Source organism: Labrus mixtus, chromosome 11, assembly GCF_963584025.1.
Source record: "Labrus mixtus chromosome 11, fLabMix1.1, whole genome shotgun sequence".
Classification (NCBI taxonomy): Eukaryota; Metazoa; Chordata; class Actinopteri; order Labriformes; family Labridae; genus Labrus; species Labrus mixtus.
The window spans coordinates 5,543,557-5,568,503 of record NC_083622.1 but is presented as its reverse complement, the minus strand read 5'-3'; positions in this window follow the sequence as shown (position 1 = coordinate 5,568,503).

The window sequence follows — 24,947 nt, the reverse complement described above, 5'->3', positions numbered from 1 at the left end:
TCGAAGGACCTTTCAGTTTATTAAAAAACCCTTTATTTGTGAAGAACAAAGAAGAGGCGAAGGCAAACAATAAGGTCAGGCAATCTCCTTTTTGCCAGCAGTCGCTCACCTGTTATTTGGAGTGTTATCAGTGGTGGGGAGGGATTCGCTGTAGGTGAGAGAGACAGAAAGGACGCTGCTGCCGCTGTGAGAGAGGGGGGGGAAAAAGGCTGATTGACATATATCAGCCTCAAGCCAAAGACCTTTCGGATGCTCTTCATATCAAAGAAAAGAGGCCGCTGGCTGCTGCACACCTCTGCTGGATTGTTATACAGGAAGAAGAGAGTCAGAGGGCGATGCTCCAGAGCGCGTTCACACACAAAAACACACACACACACACACACACACACACACACACACACACACACACACACACACACACACACACACACATGCACACAAATTACATTAGAAAACCCCGCACACCAACATTGTCATGTGGCTTTACTTTTTACTGGTTGCCAGAGTTACGTATTCTCATTTAGCCCACAGCTGATGGAGCGGAATAAAGCAGAGATGCCTTACAGATTGCTGTTGGTTACTCACCGCTAACCCTCCTGTCTTCCACCGTTTGTCCTTGACAGCCCAAACAGAGAAACACCTGCTATAACTGGACAGAGACACAGTAACATCGAGTCAGAATGATGGACAGCTATTGATTGCGGGGATTAAGTTCAGACATGCATAATGATTAAGAAAATGTAATTAAAAGCCAGTGACATTATTAAATTCAGGTCTTCATTGTGGTTAAATACAATACATTTGCAAAATAATACAGCTGTTACTGATCTGTAAAATGTTATATGTTGAACCCATACTGTATATCAAGATAGAGGGAGCAACAGCTGCCTGGGAGTGAAGCCAGAATATTTAGAGCTCGCCCTGCTGACTGGCTGCGGTACAGCTCATAAACACCATATTTTATTACAAGGAGGGTAGAATTTGGAGTCCTCCAAGGTAGCTGCCTGGGTCCCCTCCTCTTCTCTATTTTTACCAACGATCGAGCCAGAGCCTATAAAATGACACACTACAATATTAATTAGAGGATCCAACTGGGTGTAACAATAAACAATATGGGGTGGCTGTGGCTCAGTTGGTGGAGTCGGTCATCTTTCAACCGGAAGGACGGGGATTCGATCCAAAGCTACAGCTGCAGCTACATGGCAGATGTTTCCTCGGGTAAGACACTTATCCCCAAATTGGTCCCACTGTTTCGTCTGCGGCATGTGAATGTGTATGAATGGGATTAGTTACTTCTGATGGACACTTTACATAGAAACCTCTACCATCGGTGTGTGAATGGATAGGTGTTATCTGCGGTGTAAAGCGCTTTGAGTAGTCAGACGACTAAAAAGCGCTATACAAGCTCAAGTCCATTTACCATTTAAACTGGTCCTAACTATAGCCAAAACAAAGTGCAGCATGTGTGGCTCAAATCAAACACTTAAAATTACAGTTGCCTCTGTCTAAACATAAAAGGTATTGCTTTGGAGCAGGTTCATGAAAAAGAGCTTTTGGGTGTCACCCTTGATGAACAGTTTTGGTCTTGTCATATTAGCAGGATTGTAACTAAATTGGGTAGGGTTGTGTCCACCATTGAAAATGTGTCAGTAAGACAAGTCATACAATCACTGGTTTTGTGTCATCTTGATGATTGTTCTATAATATGGTCAAGTGGGTTAAGGAAAGACCTGCACAAGCCCTAACTTATGCAGAATAAAGCTGCATATCTGGCTCATGACTTTTAATTAGGGTGAGCATGCACCATGCCTTTTTTATGGCTTAAAGTGGAGAATAGACTTTTCAGCTATTTATATTTATATTGATATTCATGCACTTTGGAAAATCCATAAAGCCTGTACTCAAGGACCTCATATATCAATAACAGACAGGTTACACATGGTCATGTAGTACTTCCTGTGCTTAGAACATGTGCTATGCTGAAAACAGTTTTGTACAGGTCTACCATTCGACGATGCTATGTCCCCCCCCCAAAAAAAATCTACAATTAAAATAACCTTAAAAAAATGTCAATTAAAAGAAGGTTCTAATATTTCCTATTTTACTGTTTATTAAGAAGAACTAGAGAAGATGAATAAGTAAGTTAATGGGGTGGGGTGGGGGGTGATGATTGAATCTGTTGTCTCTTCATTGTAAATCATATTTATTCTTGTCATATGGGTGGACCCCGCTAAGACTAGTTGCTGGTAACCATGGTAGCAACTAATGGGGATCCTTTAAAAAAAAATAAACATATGGGACATGAGAAATGATAACTCACTGATTTCATTTTTTTATTATGGATCATTTTCTTATTGTTCATCCTTCTACGACACCACTAGGACTAACTATTTGAAAATCTTGAACAATGATGCAATTTAAGTAGATTGTGTAAAAACAAAATTTAAATGTATTTTCTGCAACACAAATATTATGTATCGTTCTATTTTGGTTTCATTGCTCAGTTAACCTTAACTCTGCATCCCAACAGAAACAGCCAACTATAGTTCCTCTTCCTCAGCCCATCCCAACCCTGCCTCGATTCCATTAAATCGCGCCTGTCCCAATCTGAGGGGGTTGCCGTTAGTGACAAGTGTTGCTGTTTACCTTTTCACGCTTATCAGCATCCTTCCACACAGTGTTCCCTCTTATTTCACTCTCTCAACCCTCTTTCTTCCTGGATATTCTTATCTCACTCTCCTCCTCCTAGAATCTTCATGGAGGAGGAAAGAAACATGCAGAAAGACACAACACTCACTGAAGCACACGCTCACTTTCACATGGATGACATTAAATGTTGCATGCACATACATTCTGAACACAAAACTTAAATAATAAACTTGAGTTTTTTTTATTATAATAGAGTCATCTGAAATAATCTAAAAGGAAGTAATGAACAAAGGGCAGGTGAACAGAAACACAAACTATGTTACGCAGCAATCTCAGTCATATGTTGAGAATACTGCACTTCACAAGAAATGTCAAAGATTTTTGTTTTCAGTCAGACATTTGGTCTTTTGGGTTACGTTTGTAAATGTTATATGCATGTTGTCCCCATTATAACTGAATAATGACAGATGAAGGTCTTCTTCTATTTCCCAGTTCAAGCAGAAAAAAATATAATTCCAATGTCAATGTTGTGATGTCAACCGTTGGAAACTACAACCAACATTTATGTCTTTCTCTTTAGGCTCCATGTAGACCTTCCTATGGATATAAGCATACTCTTAATAAGCTTTGCTTGAAATAATACACATTACCGACACACTACCCCCATTTCATTCAAAGTTGGGACATTGTGTAAAATGTAAATAAAAACAGAAAGTGATCATTTGCAAAACATAAAAACCCCATATTTGATTGATAATAGAATGAATGAGAATGAGAAATTGTATCGAATGTTAAAAAAAAAACGACTTGTCACCCATTGAAAATATTTGGAGCATCATGAAGTGTAAAATAAGACAAAGGAGACCCTAAACTGATAAACAGCTGAAATCTTACATTAAGCAGGAATGGTAAAACATTTCACTTTCAAAATGAAAGAAAGTGACCAAGTTCCCAAAATGCTTACAGTAAAGTGTTGTTAAAGGGAATCCCATGCAACAGAGTAATAAACCCTGTTTCAGCTATTTAGGATGTGTGATGCTTGATTCAAATTAAATAGGGCACATCATTTCCCCAAATCCTCTTTTTTCTATTTTCAATTAAATGCGGTGGTTTTGATGTTTTTCAAATCATCGTGTTCTGTTTTTATGTTGTTCTATTTATCACAATGTCCTAACTTATTTTTTTTTAGGAAGCGGGGTTGTACATATGCACACTTTGAACGATGAAGATGACTTCATGATCAAAGTGGGGGAAAAAAGTATTGATCAGCACAATAGAGTGTGCGCTCTGATGAAGCCCACAGTCTCCTCACAGCACAGTGCACAGGCGGAAGGCTCGAGATGGAGGGCTCTTCTCCCTCTTCTTTTTCTTTATCTATTACTCTCACTTTATCTCTCCCCCTCCCCCTCTCCTCCTCTCATCATCCTGCAGCCGGGGCGTCATTGTGGCCCTGTGTGTTGCATTGTTTGATGTTGTTCTAGAAGTAAATAGACGCGGCAAACACTTGACACAGTTGTTAAACAGAGAGCATCTAAATGTCTCCTAACTCGACATCAAACACTATGCTAATGTCTGTTGCATTAGTGATAGGGAACGCAGCTGAGAGGAGGGAAGTGTACACAACCAACACTGCTCAGTGCGACACAGCTGAGCGCCGAGCCCAATAACACAACACAACACACAACAACAACAACACACCACAACACACCTAGAGTACCACAGAACAAGATAATGAATACAGAGGGGTGGCATGAAGAGGCCCTTCTTTATGCTTGCTGTGTGTTGGAGGGGTTTGGCCCTCTCTTGCAATGAAAGTTGTAACACTTAAAAAAGACAAGAGTGCCACCAGTATTATGGAAAAGTAAGCTTCACCCCGCTCACTTAATCTTATACTTGACAGAACTGATTGGTGCACCCGGTGGGCTGTTTGTTCAGGCAGGATGATTCAATTAAAATTGCTGGATGGATCTTATGAAATGATTAAACAAGAATCGTCCCATATTTAACTAATTTGCTTCCCCAGATATTCCCTTTCGGCTGTACGTTTTGTAAACATTAAAGCCGTACACACATAGAACATATGGCGATATATCACACTGCAAAAACTCAAATCTTAGCAAGTGTATTTGTTTAATTCCTAATCAAAAATATCTCATTACACAATTCAGAGTCCAGATTATGAGATGTGCTAACTTATTTAGATATCACATCTTATTTTAAGACATTTAAGAATAAGCTTGCTGCATTGTCAGACTTTTTTTTACCTATACTAATCAGGCCTATTTATTTTGGCTTTTTATATATTTTAATAAGATGTTTGTGTGGACTAGTCAGGTAAATTATTTTTGGGCTTCTTGTGCCTTTAATGGAGAGACAGGACAGTGGACAGAGTCGGAAATCAGGGAGAGAGAGAGAGTGGGGAACGACACGTGAGAAAGGAGCCACAAGCTGGATTCAAACCCTGGCCGCCTGCTTGGAGGACTACAGCCTCCATACATGGGGCGCGCGCACTAACCACTGCACCACCAGCGCCCCCGTAAATGTGGCTTTTAATTAGTGTGATGAGATATATTTGACTAGAAATAAGACAAATAAACTTGCAAAGATTTAAGTTTTTTCAGTGCATATCATAAAAAAAAAAAAAAAAATCATGTGTATGCATACTCTATAATTTGTTAGACATATTTTCTTTTGGCAATTATTCAATAGTATGATATGATTGCCATAACCCTGAGGTTGAAAAACAAAGAGGTCGGAACGGGCGGATCAGACGCAAGCTTTTATTTTGATAAAAATAACGAAGCTCCAGGGTGCGTGGCTTCTGGGCACCAGGCGAGAGACATACACTGTCGTTGTCACCCCTGGACACCCCTCTGGACACGCTCCTGGTTTGGGAGCATTCTTTTGTCTAAAGCCCTGAAGCTATAATCTCAAGATCTCTCAGCATTTATTTTATTGCAGATCTGTTATGATGTAAAACCTGCTTGCAGGATTTTTTAAATTAAATATAAATGCTCTTTGTTGTGATGATAAACGCTTTAATCATGCTTCGTGTAAAACATATTTCTCATACAATTTGTATATGACAGTTTTTTTTTTTTACAAAAGGTTTGTGAGTAGGTGTGTTACGTGGATCCATTAACCTCAGTTGATCCTGTTGTTTTCTCCACCACTCTCTCGTGTTGTCTTCCTCGCACAGGCCTCACTGAGCTGTCTGCTGTTAAGCCTGTTTTTTCCTTCAAAAAGCGAGTAAGAGAGGGATGAGATAGACACAGAGAGAGAGAGAGAGAGAGAGAGACAGAGAGAAATGCTGACACTCAGAGCGATGCTGTGACAGCAGGCATGATGATGGCAGAAGGCTTCTGCTTTCAGACCCTGCTGTCATCCTCCAGTCTGGCTTTATGTCCTTGTTTCTACAGAAGAAAGAAAAGAGTGGACCCTCCACGTCCCACCTTCTGTCTCTCTGTCTCTCTGCTGTCTTCTTTACCTCTCCTACTCTGCCTTCCTGCTTTCTCTTCTTTACCACTACTCTTTATTTCTAATGCCAGTCACCAAACATTTTTTAACTGGCATTTATTTTTTATATTTTTTACATTGATTGAAGCCAATTTAGACTCGGGTAAAAACAACTGATGTCTGACTATTTTTTTAATTAAGTTTCAAAGAATGATAAATGAAGAATGAAGGCTCACACAGGACACAGCCACACGTCGACACCACACACCTGCCGTTTGTAGTAATGACTCCACAGTGGAGATTCCACAGACTTGTGTGATCAAACTTCAGTTCAGAGGAGAAACAAACATGAAGGACGATCGATGTTGTCGGCTAGCTTCCCTCTTATGTGCTCTGCTAAAACGAAATCCTGTAAATCGAGTGGCTTTAAGCAATTTGAAACTCAGGCTGGAGGTGAGTCTTCAAAGTATGCATCAAGTTGGTGACGCTTCTCAGCCTGCTCTCATTGGCTATCTTATTGGTAGTCCGTTGGAGGCAGCCCGACCTGGAATCATAAATAAAATATCTAACATGTTTTATATTTATGATTCAAGATGGGGGAGGTTCTGACTTGATCTAAAGCAGTAAAAAAAAATCGTATTGAAACCACACACTTGAGGACAATTTGGACAAAAATCCGGTTGGGATAACACCCATCGTGTAATGTGTACCGAGCTTGGGTGACTGACTGTTTATTAAGATTTTTATCGAAAGACTTTTATACAATCATGGAAGAGAAGGAGAATAAAACAGAGGATGTTAGAGAGCACAAAATCAAAGAAAGAAAGAACAGACAGAGCTGAGGAATGGAGCAGAATCTATATGAATATGTTTGGACTGTCAAAGGCAGACGGAGCGAGGAGAGGTGGGAGAGATGGACAAAGCAGGGGGCAGACGAGAGAGGCAGCTGGTGGAAGAGACCAAGCAGACAGAGAGAGAGAGAGAGAGAGAGAGAGAGAGAGAGAGAGAGAGAGAGAGAGAGAGAGAGAGAGAGACTTATTAAAGCCACAGACTAATTACAATGTACTCACCAACACTAACAGGCACACATCTAGGCCTCAACACTCACACCTGAGACCTGCAATTGGCCAAAAAGGAGGGCTAATTTCAGCCAGCGGGAGGTCTGCAGAGATGCTTTAATAAATAACCATGCCCATGGTTTTAGACGTGCACCTGCACCAATTAACAGGTTACTAATTGGCCGGTGCAGAGCAGGTTATAACAAAAGTGTCCGTTTGCCTGAGCAGACTGATTGATCCACTGGGGAGGAGGTGTGCTGTGACTGTGTGTCGAGCTGTTGATCAGTCAAAAGTCACAGTGTTTTAGATTTTAGAAATCATAAAAGGGTGGTTTGATTTTTGTTGGGTAATGTTTGTATTTGTTTTCTTTCAGAGACTAAGATGAAAATAGTAATAACGCTCTCAAGAGAATTTTCTACTGAGTTGAATTGGTGAGTATAGCATAGATTTTAGACTCAAGTAAAAAAAAAAAAAGTCACATTTAGTTTTAATCATTTGTTTCATTCAATGCACAACAAGTATGTGACAGTGTGAGAAACCTTTGCTGTCAGTGTCCTTTGTCTCTGACTCAATGCTTTCAAGAAAGCACAGTCCACAGGTTGTTTCACTTGTGTAAATCAGTGAACTTCTTGTGATGAAAGATACAACAGAAAACTCAAAGTACTTGGCCTTTTTCGATTCTCAGATTTTTTTTTTAAATGTTCAAAATCCAAAACAAAAAACGCAAACCAGAATTGACATTTTTAGACACTTCAAATCCATTATTTCCCCGTCTTTCTCAAGGACCAAACGATTCGCTGGATTTTGTTAGAGCAGATACTCTTCTGATGCCGAATCTGTTTGACGAGGGGAACTATAGGTCTTTCTCTGTTGCCCACGTCAGCACTTTCTCCTGCACTAAATCTCTCCCATCTGCCCCCACGCTCTTCTTATTCCTGCTTTTTTTCATTCTGAATGTCTCCTCTTATTTTCTCTGCACACCTCTTTAATGTCTCACCATTTCTCTCCTGTTTCAGTTTCTCTCTCAGCTCTATTCCTCATCTCTTTCTCTCTATATGCCTCCATCTTTAAATCAATCGCTGTAGACCTTGTTTGATCCTCTCTCTTCTATTTCACACATTACCAATAATCCATCCTCTTCTTTTTCTCTGCAGTCTTCTCCCTCTTGTGCTCTCATGCCCCCTCTGTGTTTATACCCCAAACGCTTTCTTTCCACCTCACTCTACCCCTCGCTCGCCCTTGTCTTTCTCTCTGCAGCTGCACACTTAAAGACTCTGCTGCATTATCCTTTTAATAAAGGCCTGGGCAGGAAGCAGGGTAGCAGAGGACGGAGACAAAGACGAGGCCGCTGCTGCAACAGCAGCCTTCAAACCTCATTAACTTTTGTCTCGTTGTGGCAGTCACACACACACACACACACACACACACACACGCACACACACACACAAATGTACTCACAGACAGATATCCAGCCGTGTTGTTTTTTTACATGCAATTACACACAAGTTCATTTTGTGTTTGCTGTGCACAGACACTCTCTCTTCTCTTGTCTTTGGCATTATTCTGTTAAAAAATCCTCTCATAATATACAAGACAAAACATCTATATATAATCATGAATAAATTAATAAATATATCTATTTAATAAAATTGTTCAAAAAATTTCCATATAATGAATAATGATCCCTAATAATAATCTTTTCACATTAATGAGCATGAGCATATGGATGTCATTAATAAAATCACCAATATGAACATTCACACTCATTTTGACTCACACTTCAAGCATCGTCATACCGTGTTAAATCAAACTCGTCAAATTGAATGCTGAGATGTTCTGAATCTCTTTCCCTGCTTCACGGTTTGCAGCAGAACACAAATGTTCAAGTCTCACATGCACATCAGTAACAGAGACTCTGGTTAGAAACACAGCATCTGATCAGCCAACAACAACAGTATTGGATTTATTATGATAATGATCATTAATTCTATAGACTCTCCAAGAAACCAAAAAATCTGTAGTTCAGAGTTGGATTGAAAAGCTTCTGAAGAAGAGACAAGTTAGAACTGTGCAGCAAACAAAATCCATGAAATGAATTTGTCTTTTGCATTGAATCTGAAACTGTAACGTTATCACTTTGGTTGCTTAGCTGCTGCTCTCCAGCTCCCCCTCTCAGCCAGACAAATTAAAGAAAACAAAAAAAACAAGATGGTGTCAGCTTGCAAAATCATCAAAAATGTCACAGTGACTCTGTCCACTTATATACAGACTTAACTCCACTGCACTAGTAATATTATTAATGACTTATATGTTTAAAAGGTCCTGCGAGGAGTTTTTAAAGGCTTTATATGCGATTTTTTTGATCCAGCAGATGTCGCCCTTGAGCACCAGCATGAAACCAAAACAACTCGCTGTGCATTGTTGTGTTAGCATGCTAATGCTAGCGATCTTCATTATGCTCGTATCTTCACACTGCATGTAAATTTACCTGAAATGAGCGTGATCTAGAAACACAGTTAAGCAGTGAGTACAGTATGTTATTCTTCTTTTCTCTAGTCCCTCAATTAAACAACTTTTATACACGAGGGGAGGAGTCAGCCGGCCGTCCGGGCGATGTAAACAAACTGAAGATAGGACTCGCAAAACTCTGAAAACATCACAGACAGTGGGACTCTGGTGTTACACCCATTGTAGACAGTCATGACTCAAACTTATATTTAAGTGTGAAAAACGCATATAAAGCCTTTAACTGGTTTTAAAAATAGACTAAAATTAAAACAGATGCCTCTATGTTTCCTTAGAAGCAAAACCAGCCCATCAGAAATAAGAAATCATCAGAAAAAAAAACTCAAACATGTACGGACCATGATCAGCTCCGAGATACGATGTACTGCTTTTGTCCACAGGGGCCGCCAAAACCAAAGTATCTCACAGGAGTTTTAGGAGGTGTGGTGAAAAGCAGCTTCCAGCGCATTGATTGGATTCTGTTCAAGTCTCATTGGTGCAGGGCATTCTCCTGTGCCACAGTTAACCGTACACCAATTAGAAAGTACATACAGTAAAAAGCACAGGAGGGAAATTTAAAGGGGGTGCCCGGGTTGTTTGTGCCACTCAGTCACCCGCTAATGAGTAATCAACTTTCACAGCTTGAGTGTTAGGGTGGTAATTCGGGCTGCACACCATGTTCCCGAACCGTGGAGTAGCGATTCATTATCATGAAGATCTGTATAATCAAACAATTAGCGAATTTCTTCTCATCAACAAGGCCTGCTCCCTGTCTGATGTGCTCGTTGGTGACGGGGGTTTTTGGGGGGTGGAGGGGGGGGGGGGGGGGGGGGATGACAACTGGCTGCCTCTGTGACGCTCCTTGGCTGTTTTCCAGTGTGGGGGCGATGTGAGGGTTAAACAGCTCTGATGAATGCTCACACACTCTGTGGAAGTGTCAGACTGAGGAGGAAAACCACTGGGACAGTAATTGACACAACAGTGAATGTGAGGGGAGAGAGTGAGGGAGAGGAAGGGGTTGTTTATGAGCGATGAAGGCAGAAAGAAAGAAAGAAAGAGAGGCATCTAAATATGTCAGCTCTGATTCTTCATCTTCAGCATCACTTCCATTTCATCCTTTATGGATCAGGCAAATGAAAAGAAAGAAAGCAGCATTCTCACAAGATGGTACATTTTTAATTCGTCTTGTCATTTCTCTTGTTACTGGGTTGAATAGCTCTCTGACATGAGCTCATTCTCTCACTTGGTTGAAAAGACTCAATCCCTCCTTATTATAACATCCTTCTCGAATACTTTGAAATAATTATGTATCATTTTCATGCCAGTTTATTTTATTAATATCTGAAGGGAACATTCTCTCCTCTTAAAACCCAATAAGTTTTGAGAGTTAGGCGTACAGGATGTGGACGGTGTTTATTTCAAATACACAGGAAAAGGAGATAATGTCTCATAATTACAAAAACAAAAAAGACTCAAACGGAAACTTGTGACCCTCTTAGTCAAAGCTGACTACACTGAATGAGGCTTTATGGATTAAGTACATTTAGTCCCTAACACACAACAGGTGGAACAACAAAATTATAGATTCAGAGTCAAATAACTTAACTATTAAAAATGTAGCTTCATTTTTATAGCCTAAAAAACACCATTGGTATTTTCTGGTTGATGTGAAATGGGGATTCTTAAGAGTATTTCCAGAAAGAAATAGCATGCATGCAAAGTAAATAAAAGGCAACAGTGGAAATTTGACTGTGTGATTAATCAGATTTCTCTGTAGTGTCCATGTGTGACTGTGTCAGGCAGCAGGTAGTCATTACACAAACACACGGTCCCTCTCTGCTCCCAACGTAGCGTCAGATCTGAATAAGAAAGACGAGAGGAAACAAAGAGAGAGAGTGTGTGTTAGCAACAGTCACACTTTCTCCTTCAAAATGAAAGAATGTAAGAGGCTCGTTGGACCACTGCTGAGTTGTTGGCAGATATGTTGGGGAACGGGAGCAACCGACCTGCAACAACCCAAACGACATAAGTGAAAATGTGCAGTAAATTCAAAAGCAAATGCAAAAGTCCAAATGTGTCCAAATGTGCTGCAAAAAGCTGAAACTACTGCAGTAACATCAAAAGAACTCCAAATAAATATACAATGCTTAATCAAACGGATATGTTTTCAGAAAACATCTGCATTAAACTTTAAACACTGCAAATCCAGTATTTAACGGAAGGGCCTCAGGCCTGTAGGGACGCTCAGTGGAACAGATTATTGTTGAAAGAGGACGTGTGGGGGGAAAGGGAAGCAACATATATATTTGTTATTCTATTTATCTGTGCACTGTGTGTTTCTTTTGTTGGCAATGCTTGCTCTTTGCTGCTGTAACACTGTAAATGTCCCCGATGTGGGATGAATAAAGGATTATCTTATAAAACCAGTTGTTTTTGGTAAATTAAAGTTATTTATTACAAAAGAAGCAAATTGTGATACATCTGCCCCCCGAACTCTGAACTCTGTCTCCCTCCCGAACTCCGCCCCCCGCTGACCCCCCTTCCCCTGCACATCACCTCACACCCATCATCCCCCCACCACTCCTCCTGGTCGTACACACACATCGCTCATCCACCTGTATTATTGTATTATAGTATGTTCATATCACCTCAATAAGTTATCGACCTGTACAATATGTCCATATTCTGTATATTATCTGTAATCTAGTATAGCATGCTCACTGCACCTTAATCTGTATATTATAATCTGAAGAATATACTTGTATTTTTAGCATTTATTTATATTTATCGCATCCCATTAATGCAGCCATATATACCCAATAATTCACTTTTTTTAGTCTTCATCTGTAAATTTTGTAATTACTGTACATAGCACAGATTCTTGCACTTTCTGCTTATTGCACTTCTGGTGAGATGCCAAACCTCATTTCGTTACTACTAAACTTGTATATGTGTTATCACAATAAAGTTGAATCTCATCTCATCTCATCTCATCTCATCTCATCTCATCTCATCTCTCTCGTCTCATCTCATCTCATCTCATCTCATCTCATCTCATCTCATCTCTCTCATCTCATCTCATCTCATCTCATCTCTCTCGTCTCGTCTCGTCTCGTCTCGTCTCATCTCATCTCATCTCATCTCTCTCATCTCATCTCTCTCATCTCATCTCATCTCTCTCATCTCATCTCATCTCATCTCATCTCATCTCATCTCATCTCATGTCTCTCATCTCATCTCATCTCATCTCATCTCATCTCATCTCATCTCATCTCATGTCTCTCATCTCATCTCATCTCATGTCTCTCATCTCATCTCATCTCATGTCTCTCATCTCATCTCATCTCATCTCATCTCTCTCATCTCATCTCATCTCATCTCATCTCATCTCATCTCATGTCTCTCATCTCATCTCATCTCATGTCTCTCATCTCATGTCTCTCATCTCATGTCTCTCATCTCATCTCTCTCATCTCATCTCATGTCTCTCATCTCATCTCTCTCATCTCATCTCATGTCTCTCATCTCATCTCATCTCATCTCTCTCATCTCATCTCATCTCTCTCATCTCATGTCTCTCATCTCATCTCATCTCATCTCATGTCTCTCATCTCATGTCTCTCATCTCATCTCTCTCATCTCATCTCATCTCATCTCGTCTCATCTCATCTCATCTCGTCTCATCTCTCTCGTCTTGTCTCGTCTCGTCTCGTCTCGTCTCATCTCATCTCATCTCATCTCTCTCATCTCATCTCATCTCTCTCATCTCATCTCATGTCTCTCATCTCATCTCTCTCATCTCATCTCATCTCTCTCATCTCATCTCATGTCTCTCATCTCATCTCATCTCATCTCTCTCATCTCATCTCATCTCATCTCATCTCATCTCATAACATAATGTGAGGCAAACTGAGAGTGCTGCTCAAATAAAAAACATAGTAAAAAATGACTCTAAATAAGTGTTTTATATACCAAGTCTAATTAGTGAAATAAATAAAAATAAAACCTCACCACACTAACTAACAAAATCAAACAACAAATGAACAGCAGCCCTAAACCTAATGTTTCTAAAGAAATACAAAACTAATGTGAGTGTGGGTGTGTCTACACAAAATACTGATACCTGCCCAATCGAACACAAAACGAGAGCCTCAGAACACAGAAGACAAAAGACAACAAGTTCTTTAAAGAACATTTCACAAACATAGACGAAGACAACGAGAGGTAGAGTGGCGAGCTTAACACAAGCGGAGCCGCGCCTGAGTATGTATGTTAGCTCACGGCTATAACTCATCAGCCATTGGCTAAAAGAATCAATGCACTCTGATGTATAATAAAATAAAGTATGATAAAAAACAATCATCAATGTTGTCATCAAGAAATGTGTCATGTTATCATTTGTAAATCCTGCTGACACTAGTCTCTTACAGATTGTGATTCCACAGCAGTGCTGTAACAAACTTCTGCACAACCATTGGAGCGATGATTGCGAACCATTTTTGATGCACACACACAAACACTGTTCTGACCAACTCTGACATTACACATTACCAACGTCTCCACCCCCATTAGACCACTGGTACTACCTCAGATGGTAGATCAGGGGCCGAACAACCTTGCCCCACCGTTCCGCCTCTGTGCATTATACATTGCAAACGAGTCGTCACAGGGAAGTAAATATCCAACCTTGAATTTTCAAACTGTGAGCCCCAGATGTAAGGGATTATTTGTGCAGCTTGTGCACTCCCAGACTTTGCTTTGAGAAGAATACATTACAGCTCACAGAAATGTTGAAGGATACGCCAAATGAGGCTCTTACGCGTAAGTTCAGACCATGTAGGTCAGTAATGCAGGGTTGTAATTATTCTTGGCTCTTTGTGCAGACCGGAGTGAGCAGGTCGTAAGTGGAACTGAAAGCACCTGTGCCTGTTGATTTTTAAGCAGAAGGCTTCCTCACGCACATGCACGCAACCTTGCAATGTTTTGCATACATGAGGTCAAAAATGGATGACCCTGATGAAGGCCACGAGCCGAAACGCGTTGGTCTAAGTTGTTAATGATGTTTTGCATACATCACAGACCTTTCTGTTCCTTTTTTTATTATATTTTCTTAAAGTTACATTTACCATTTTTTTGGCAATAGTTTTCTAGTTTTGCAAAGACAGAATATTGAAAGCTTTCTGATCATTCAGCTGCTAGAAAAATAAATAAGTGAATCGTGATTTAACAGTTTCACTGTTGACTGATGGCAATGACATTTAAATCTAAAAACATGCAGATATTGTACGATTGTGTGTAACAGTAATCTAACACTGAAATAACTTCCAGAGAGATCTAATTGTGTGTAAAAATGTGAGCCAATATCCTCTCATCTTTTTTTAAGCATTGTTTTCATTGATTTTAAATGTTACAATCCAGGGACAGACTCAATCACAGCGTAAAAATATACAGTCACATAAACGCCCAATCAATGTGAATGAGGGAGTCCTTAATGAGATGAGGGTCTTCCAAAAGTCAGGAGGGTTCCATCCTTGGAGAGATGTTTTGATACCTTTTGTATATCATCTATTTGTGATGGTATCCATTAGAATCTTAGGCAGAGCAAGGTGTTAGTGAAAGAGAGACCTGTTGTAAACAGACTGATTACAGCCTGTTTTTTTCCTAATTTGTTGCCAGATCTTATGAGTATGTGTCATGATCAGGTTTGTAGTTATAGCCAGGGGTTTATTCACAGAGTTGAGGTATGGCACTGAGTCCTGTTTAAACTCTTCACGGTGATATTGTTCAATTTGTTTCCAAACGGGTGGGCGCGCTGACTCTGCTTGCCATGTCCACACTGCCTTAATGTAGCCCTGCTCTAAAGCCTGTCACAGCTCCGCCTTCCAGTGTGGCTGTTCAGATCAGTCAAAACATTTGAATAATTATCAACATTATTTTAATACTGTGTAACTGTATCTCACAGTCCACTACTGTGACATTAGGGTTAGGTAAAGACACCTAACCCTCAACATTTGCATCTCATGTACAAACAAAATGTAACATAATGAAACTTCCTTAACTGTCATACCTCAACACAGAAACAGACATTGTTAAGAATATAAACACATTCTAATATTTTAATTATATCCCCCTACATGGCAGAATGCGAGTAAAGTTTATTGAAGATGTCAGTATTAAGTCAATTTTGTCGTTTCCCAACAATAAAACCCCAAGGAATACACAACGCTGTATGTTGATTTACTTCTGAGGATACAGTACCCTTTTATTATTAACTGTGTGTGTATAGCCCTGATAACGCAATCAAAACATCCACATGATTTCTCTTTATTAGTTTAGCATGAAAACAATATCAATCTCCACCAGTGGATAATCCACCTCTGAAATCTGATTTGTTTGTCTCTGTTGTGATGAATGGTGTTTCATAAAGTGAACAAACCTCCCTGTTATTCCTTCTGCACGCTGCCTGCCAATAACATCACACTGTATATTACTTATCTGAGGAGAAAAATAGGCTGGCTGGGAGACATTATGCATATTTTAGATAATGCATTCAGTCAGAGCTACCGAATTAGGGTTAGCCATATGCGGAAGATGTTTGTGTGTGTGTGAGAGAGTAAGAGCGAGAGAGAGGGAGAGAAAAGGAAGAAGAGAGATGTGTGATTGGTTTCAGGGGTTTTATGAAAGGAACTTAGTAAACACAAAGTAGTAGAGTGACCTCACCTGAAATAAGGAGATTTAGACCCTATAGAGCAAGACCTGTCTCTGGCTGGCAAGGAACAAGAGTCGTGCAGGAGGAGGAACATTACCAGCTAGACAGAAGCCCTTTGCAGATTGTGATTCTGCAACAGCGGCGTGATGAAGTCCCGCCAGTGTGCGAGCGGAAACTGTGCGTAAACACACACAGCAGGAGCTTTACATACGCACGCTTAGACATGCACACACAGCACTGTTTCACACCGAGGGCCCTGAAGTTACACATTTCCACCGTCTTCACCCCCATCACGCTTCCAACAACGCTACCTTTGAAGGGGGATAGGGCGCAGAACGACTTCGCCCCTCTATTCCCCTTCCGTGTGCGTTTCACATTGCAGACGATGGCGCAACAACGGCATAAATATCCCCCCTTCAACTGCCAGTATTTTAACTGCTAATAGTTGGGCTCGTGTCCTTGCACATCACTTGTTCTACACCCAAACTCCTGGACAGGGGTTGGACTCTCTTCTTAAGGGGTGCGCCCGGCAGGTGTAGGGTTAAAATCAAGCCCACAGATGAGCACATACGTGACATTCTCTCCCCTCCCCCAGCATCCCCGAGCAGAGTGGGTAGCCACTCTGCGATTAAAAGTTGCAGAGAGGAAGACTCTGGCTACAGTGTGTGCTTATGCATTATAGATTATGTTGAGTGTCTGGCCTTCTCTGGGCGGAATAGTTGAAGGATTCTTTCAGAGCACTCTATAGTTCTTGCTGAGGGGTTTGCTACTCTCATGTCAAAATCAGGATTCAGATCAGCATTTTTGTACCTTCTACAGAGACCAGTGTTAGCTCTTTTCATACATTTCCAACACATGCATTTCCTGAAAAAAAAAAACTAGAACATTTCTGGAAAGGTGCCTTTCCTGTCAGATGAGAAATAGGGGAGTGTCAGGAGTCGGAAGATGAAGCAACAGCGTCTGACCCTCTGATGACAGTGAGAGTCAGAGAATGAAGCAGCTCAATAACATGCACGACAATTTCACATGTTGCTCACATGTTGCATGACGCCAATGTTATCATTCTGCCTGCTCTCTGGCAGTCATTTCTGCTGTGTTCACACATACGCACCCAATCTCACAAGGACATTTCTCCAGGGAGCTGGGCAGGAACAGTTCAGAACAAAAAAATAATAATCTTCCGTCTGTGTTCATCCATGCAGCTCACCCTGAACATTTAAAATAAATCATTTCTGCTTTTAAAGAAATGTTCAGGAGATTTGTGTACGTGTTGATAAAACCGAATGTGAAACAAGTGTATGTAGCATCAGCTATCTACACTTATATATCGTCAGCTGAACACCAGAGTGGAATCAATTGTCTCATCTAACTCCAGACAATGAAGGACATAATTTGTTTTCCCCAAATGTCAAACTAACAATCATTAATAATAATGTATAAACACCCACCTTGGCGTCTTTGCACAGTACACCTTGGGTGCAGCCTCTGCAGTACACTCAAGGAGACTTCTTGAGTGTACCAGGGAGTGTGTGTGTGTGTGTGTGTGTGTGTGCGTGTGTGTGGGTTTTATCTCCTTTTTCTCCTCCTCTCAATAAAAGTTTTGGTTGTATCAGCACAAATTAGCATTGATGGTACCTAGCTAATCTCACACAGCTGCAGAATGGAGCATTAGGGAGAGGGTGCAGGGCCCCGGCCCATCTGTGGAGGGACCAACTCACAGTCCCCTGAAACCAACATCACTTTGGCCTTGTCAGATGGTCCCCGGCAGTGTGGCTTTGTGTGTGTGTGTGTGTGTGTGTGTGTGTGTGTGAGACGGAGAGAGACAGAGGGAGTGTGTTGCTGTTTGTGTGTACTTGTTTGCTTGTGTGGCATTAACTTCCAGAAAACCTTTGTGTGAACATACTGCCGTGTAGTGGGTTGCCGTGTTTGTTCATGAGCAATTCTCTAAAGATGCTTCCCCCTTTAGACCTGCACAGCTGTGATCAAGTTGCTTTTAACAGGGAAGACAAATTATTTCCCCGAACATGTTGTGTGAATTATGCGCTTTTCTACTTGCATCGACTCATTGCTTTGTTTACCATGAATTCTGTAGAATATACTTTTGCGGTCCGTCATCTCGCTTCTCTTTCTTGACACCTGTGAGACAGTGCCAGGAAGACATTGTTAAATACAGAATATTACTACGAGCGGGAGAGCATTTCAGTGAACTTCTTTGATGGCTGTTTGTCTTTGCAAATTTTAATCACATTAATCTTCAAGAAACTCCAAACGAGATGATATTCACATTTGAGTGTACAGTCCCAGAGGAGGACTCTGCACATTCTACATCTATGTCCTTGTCAGCTCCTCTCTCCCAGTCGCACCGTGACCCGTCTGAGTGTCTCCATGTCAGACCTCAGGTGGTGCAGAAGCCCCTCTGTGTGTGGCGCCAGCGGCTGGACAGTCCAGGCGATAGCGGCCGATACACCTGTCAACACTGAGAGCTGTGTCACCGGCACAAAAGAACTCTGAGTGCTGCTGAAGACTGATGGAAACAAGGAAGTGTTTCATCTGTGTATAAGAGAAGGATACAAAAATGTGACTTGTGAACATCATGTTGAAAGAAAGAAAACCCCACAATCTTTCCTTTACTGTTTCTTGACTGATAAAAAACAACAATAGTTTAGTGTTTGGTTAAAATATAAAGCTATTGACTTGTGTAAAAAGAAATCTATGTAAAATTTTGAAAAGTATCAAATACGATTTTAATCACTAGAAGATTTCCGTTTGACATATGTATGTATGACCTATGTATTAATTTTAATATCTTGTTGCTTTTATGTGTCGTATTTTATTTTTTTCATTTTTATACATATTTTTTAATTCTTATTGGTGTGCATTAGTCTCCAAATGATTTTATCAGTGATTTTATAAACTACTTTTTTTTTGTCAACAACTTTTCTGCACTCTAGTCAAGCACTTTGAACTGCAATTTAATTTGTCTCAAAGGTGCTATGTAAATAAAGTTTGATTGATTTGATTGATTGATTGATATGATAAAAATATTGACTTAAGTTTCTATAACTTAGTTTGAGACCATGCATGCCTAAAACACATCCCGGATCTTCGCAGACCATTTTTGTTTCAAATGTAATTTAGCACGCCTTGCTTGTTTTTATTCCTTCCTTTGACTCTATTTCACATTCATCCCCCTCAAACCCCCCCCCTATGTTTTTTTCCACTTCTCTCGTTGTCTAAACTGAGGGACCATTGGGGCTTCATACTGAGGGTGGCAATACGCCTCCCTGATCCAGGGACTCGAACCCTCTGGTTTCCTGACATTGTACCTGCACAGGCTAGAGGCGTCGACCGCAAAGTTTTCTCTCTTCATCCTTCATCCCTCGACCCCTCAGCCAGATCCCTTCATCTCTCCCCCTCCCCATCATCCAACCATTTGATAACTATTATAAATTATTATTCTATCAACTTGCCTTCTTTGTATAGACTCTTTTCCGGGCTATTATATGATTGTTGCGTATTTTAAAAAAATTTAAAAAAGCAAATTTTTACCAGTTACTAGTTGCTGAGTGCAGGTGCGTCTCACCTGTGGGTGTTGTGGGTGTTGCGACACCCACACTTTCACTGAAACGTATTTTCATCCCCCACACTTTTTACCAGTGGAGTCATTGATGAAAACCTATTGGTTAAGTAAGATTTATTAAGTGACAATTAAGCCAATCATAGCTGTTTGGTTACAGTTGAAGCACGGTAAAGTTACGTGCATTTAATCCTCCTGTCACTCATCACCGGCTGAGTCAGAGCTAACAAATGGAAACATGCTACATGTAGCATCCTTCTGAAAGAGTTAATCACCCAAACAGATGTTTTTTTAAGATAAATCCACCTCACAAAACAACGTAAGTGTAACATTTTCTCCTCTTGGTTGTTCTTTTAGGTGTATTTATTTACTCCCGTAACTTCACGATGTAGCGGAAGTCCCTTTTGCAGTTTTTCAAAATAAAAGCACATTATATTTGAAGACCGGAAATAAAGAGACTGAGGCATAAGGCAATAAGAAAAGCAAAATAAAAGCATCACAAAGAGCAGTTTTGAATCTGTTTTTTTTTAGAGCTAACTGGGTTACTCACAATGGATGTTCATAAAGTTAGTGTTCAATTATCTTTTGTAACTTTGTCTTGTTGTCTGATGTGTCAGCTGACATTAGTTATTGGACATTAAATGAACCAGAATGTGTTGATTTGCTAGAGGGCGGTAATATACTAGCATTAGAACACCCGCTCTTTTAAAATCACTGCTCCACCCCTGGCTGAGTGTTGAGCTGGTTTTATGATGCTTGGCAACAATGTGCCCTCTTTCCTTTAAAAAAAAAAGAAAGTAGTCTTGGTATGTGTCTCACAGCATTCCACATTTTGAAATGAATAAGCAACATGTTTATTTGTCTATTGCCTGTTGTTGAAGCCCTTCAACAAAGACGCCTGTGTTTCAGATAAAATATTTAATTTTTAATTTGTCTCAATCAACAACAAAGTCTAAATGATTGAAAACTGTATATTTGTGTGCACATTATGTGTTAATCTAGGTACGATGTATGTGTCGTACACTTTTTTTTTTTTTAACTACAACATTTTTTATAGACAACTCACTTGTTTTGCCCTGCAGCATTTTGTGCATGACTAGTACTGGTTTATTTTTCTTGAATAAAAATTAAATTGCAGACATCGAGTTTCCGCTTTGAACTACAGCACAGACACTTTAGAGTGTGAGAGACCTTTGGACCTTCAACCACACAGTTCTCTGACAGCTTGTTTGGTAGACATGCTCTCATCTGTTGTAATGTTAGTATCCAAGCCAGTGCCCTTCAGGTTAGCATGTGCCCAGCCTGAGATAATATTAGATCTTCAAATAAAAGCTTTGACATCAATGCACGTCTCATGCTGGCTGATAACTGCTGATCGTGTGCAACAAAGTTCAACCTAAACAAACAACACTTAAAAAATTGGTTTCCAGACCTCTCCTTCTGTAAGGATCTCGTCTTCTTTCCTTGCCGCTCCTCTCCTCCCCCCTTGCCCTCCGTCCTTGCTCAGCCCTTCACCATCCACAGAGACTATTAGTTAATGAGGCCTGAGCTAGGTGCGGCTGCAGAAGGTTGCTTCTTCTCCTTCCTCCCCAACCGACCCCTTTATTGCTTTCCTCGCTCTTATTCTTTCACTTCTGTTGTCCTCCTTTATTTTTCCTTTCATCTTCCTCCCCTCTCTCCTCCTGTAGATTTATTATTGGATGTCCGTTGTCAACGCAAAAACTTGTGCCACAACAGCAAAGCTCTGCTAGTCAGGCGGCTCGGGGGACAGACATTTCATTTCCGCCCTCTTAACGAGTTAGAGGAGAGGGTGTTAATATATATGAGTGTGTGTGTGTGGTTGTGTGTGTGCGTGTACAGGAGCTATGAAGGGAGCTAGTTGATGGGGGCAGGGTGTGCTTCATCGTTGTCCTCCTCCTCCTCCATACACTCTCAGACAGAGATAATGGGGGAGCTGATAGCAGCCTTGGAGACTGTTGTGGCTCCAAGCACAGATATGGACCGATAACGCCTCCACCACCTCGCCTGCTGCTGCTGCTGCTGCTGCTGCTGCTTGTGCATGTGTGTGTGTGTGTGTGTGTGTGTGTGTGTGTGTGTGTGTGTGTGTGTGTGTCCTCGTGTTTGAATTTGGATGTGAGTGTGGAGTTCTGTAACACACCTGCATTCAGGTAGATACAAATGTGGGTGTGTCTTTGCATATTTTGTGTGCGTGATTATTTCTTTGAGGTTGTGTGTGAGCCTCCTTGTCAGTGCATTTGTTTTCTTTGTTTGTCTGAGTCTTTTTGTGTGTGTGTGTGTGTGTGTGTGTGTGTGTGTGTGTGTGTGTGTGTGTGTGTGTGTGTGTGCGCAAATTGCAAAAGTACAGTGTGAGCCTGCTGTATACCTCGTGTGTATGTGTGTAGGTGTGTGCGTGTGTGTGTTTGCTCTACATCTGCTCCTCTAAAGCGAGTGTGTGTGTGTGTGGCTCCCTGTGTGTCTCTGCAGCCTCCTTCATCCCACCAGACATTCCTGCCTCCTTTTTATGGGCACAGGAACAGCTGGCCACCCCAGTAGGGCATTCTCACAATGAGACAATCACAATATATGAGCCCTGTGCCGCACACTCACTCATACACACACACACACACACACACACACACACACACACACACACATAGTTGCACAGGAGAACTCATACAGTATGCGAAGAGACACACTCTCTCTCTTGGATATTGCGAGTGTGTTTCCTGTTGTGTTGGTCTGAAAACCATCAGGATCGACCAGCTGAAGTGGCCTAGCGGTGCAAATGTGCTTAAAAATCACCTTTTCTTGTTGTTACATGTACAAGATATGAGATAGCTTTTCATTGTTATGGTTTGGGCTAAAAACAACAGCAGCAGCGTTAATCTCCGTTCTTATGTATCTTCATTTATTTTTTTTAGAGCCCTTTGACTTTGATGAATGGCAAAAGGCGAATCATTTCACTGTACTTCACACAATCTCCTCGTACGACAATCACATCCTGACAGTTCAAATGAGAAAATGATTAATAGGGCTCGTGATTAACATAATGAGTTATTATCCAGGACAGAGAAATTATTTCATCAAGCCAAGCTATATTTATCTTCGTTCACCTATGCACCTGTTCCTCTCGTTTCACAGCCTTTTATTACATGTGATATTACCACATTTTTTTTTCATTCTTGGACGTCTCTTTGATTATTTTTCAAGAGTTTCAGAATGATTGGGTATGGATTGTTTTCTTTGTGTGTGAAATGCATATCAAGTACCCATGCTCAATGTGAAATATAGGACTTAATTAATTAAACAGAACAACATTATCTTTGGATTGCTGCCACACTGTTGAATGCCAGGATGTATTTGTGTCATATGTATTTTCTTTGTTCTGATTAATTACTCCACCTTGCACAACAAAGCAGTCTGTGTTTATACAGGAAATAAACAACAGTATGAAAAGGAAATGTTGGACTTAAATATTGAATGTAAAATGTGGACTAAATAGGTTTTTATGATTCAACTCAAACTGGAAAATGTGATGACTTGTGACGGGGAGCAGTTTTGTCAGATCCAGAGTTTGAACATTGTGGGTGTTTACCAGACAAAGGGGGGTCCTCTGAAAAAATACTGTTGAGCTGCATTGTGGGTAATGTGAACAATGGACTCAGAGTCAGATTATCTTGCTGTCTGTTATAACCACTTTTGACAAACGGGAGGATGTAATGACGATGATTTTGTGTTTTAGTTACTCTCATTTTATTATCTTCCTTTTATTCTTACTATGAACATCTTTTTCTATAAATATGTTTAATATCATACAATGTTCGCACCATATGTTCTATGACGGGGAATGGTTGGGCAGTGTGAGTTTTGTGTTTTGTATGATCGATTCTCTGCATGACTTCATTAAGTAACATTGACTTGTTTTTTAAAGTGTATCAGTCCCCTTCACTTTTTTTGGATGTGAAACACTAACTTGCTTCAATGTCCCTTTAAAGGGACTTGTGAAAATAAAATGTATCTTAACTTTTATTGAAATAATTTCCCTTTATCGAATCAAATATATTAAAAGAAAATCAGATTAATAACTATTACAGCATTAGTGAAGCAACAGGACTCACATAAATATCATCATTTGTTAAACAAATAAAAACTGAACTCTCAACAATTCTGTAATTTCCATAAGGTTGGAAAGAGGCTCTTAAAATCAAATATTCTTTTAATAGCGTCTTAAAGCGGACTCTGTTGCTTTGTTCATCACTTCCACGTCATTCTTTTTTACATCATGTCTTCCTTCAGGAGACTTCCCCCCCCCCCCCCCCCCCCCCCCCCCCCTCCCGTCTGACAGGGATCGTCTCCCGCTGTGAGGTGCATGTGTGAACAGCCAGGTCAGCAGGATTTCAGGAGCAATTTGTCTAGATATTTTATGTGAAAACAGATTAAGAGGGTTCATGTGGCTTGTGCACTCTGTTAAAACAATAGACTGTAAATATGAATGGATGAAAACTAAGCGACCTCACCCATCTGTTACGGCCGCGGGCTCCAGAGGATCCTTTGGTTCAGGGCTGTAAACAATCTCATTTATACTCTTAAATCTGACATATTTGAATGGGGTGTGTATGTGACTTCCAGGGCTCTAGTAACCAGTTTAAAGAGGACACTCGACGACTGCAGGATTTTGCACTTCCGTATTGGTATCATTTTTCTACCGCGGATGTTGCGGGCTTGGTTAAAATGAACTTTAACTTGCGCTCAACAATAAAACTACAGCTACAAGAGCCCAAAAGTAATCGTATCCTGTTTGGCATCTCTGTCAACGGGTTACATTCATATGAAACAATGAGGATGCTTCTGATCACGTGTGAAGAACAATAGTGTTCTTCTGCTGAAAGTAACAAGTCACTCTGCGAAACAAAAGAAAATCTTCCAAATCCTGAAGGTCTTCTCAGCCCACCAAGGGACAACTCTCACTATTAAAATAAAATGTTTAATTTGC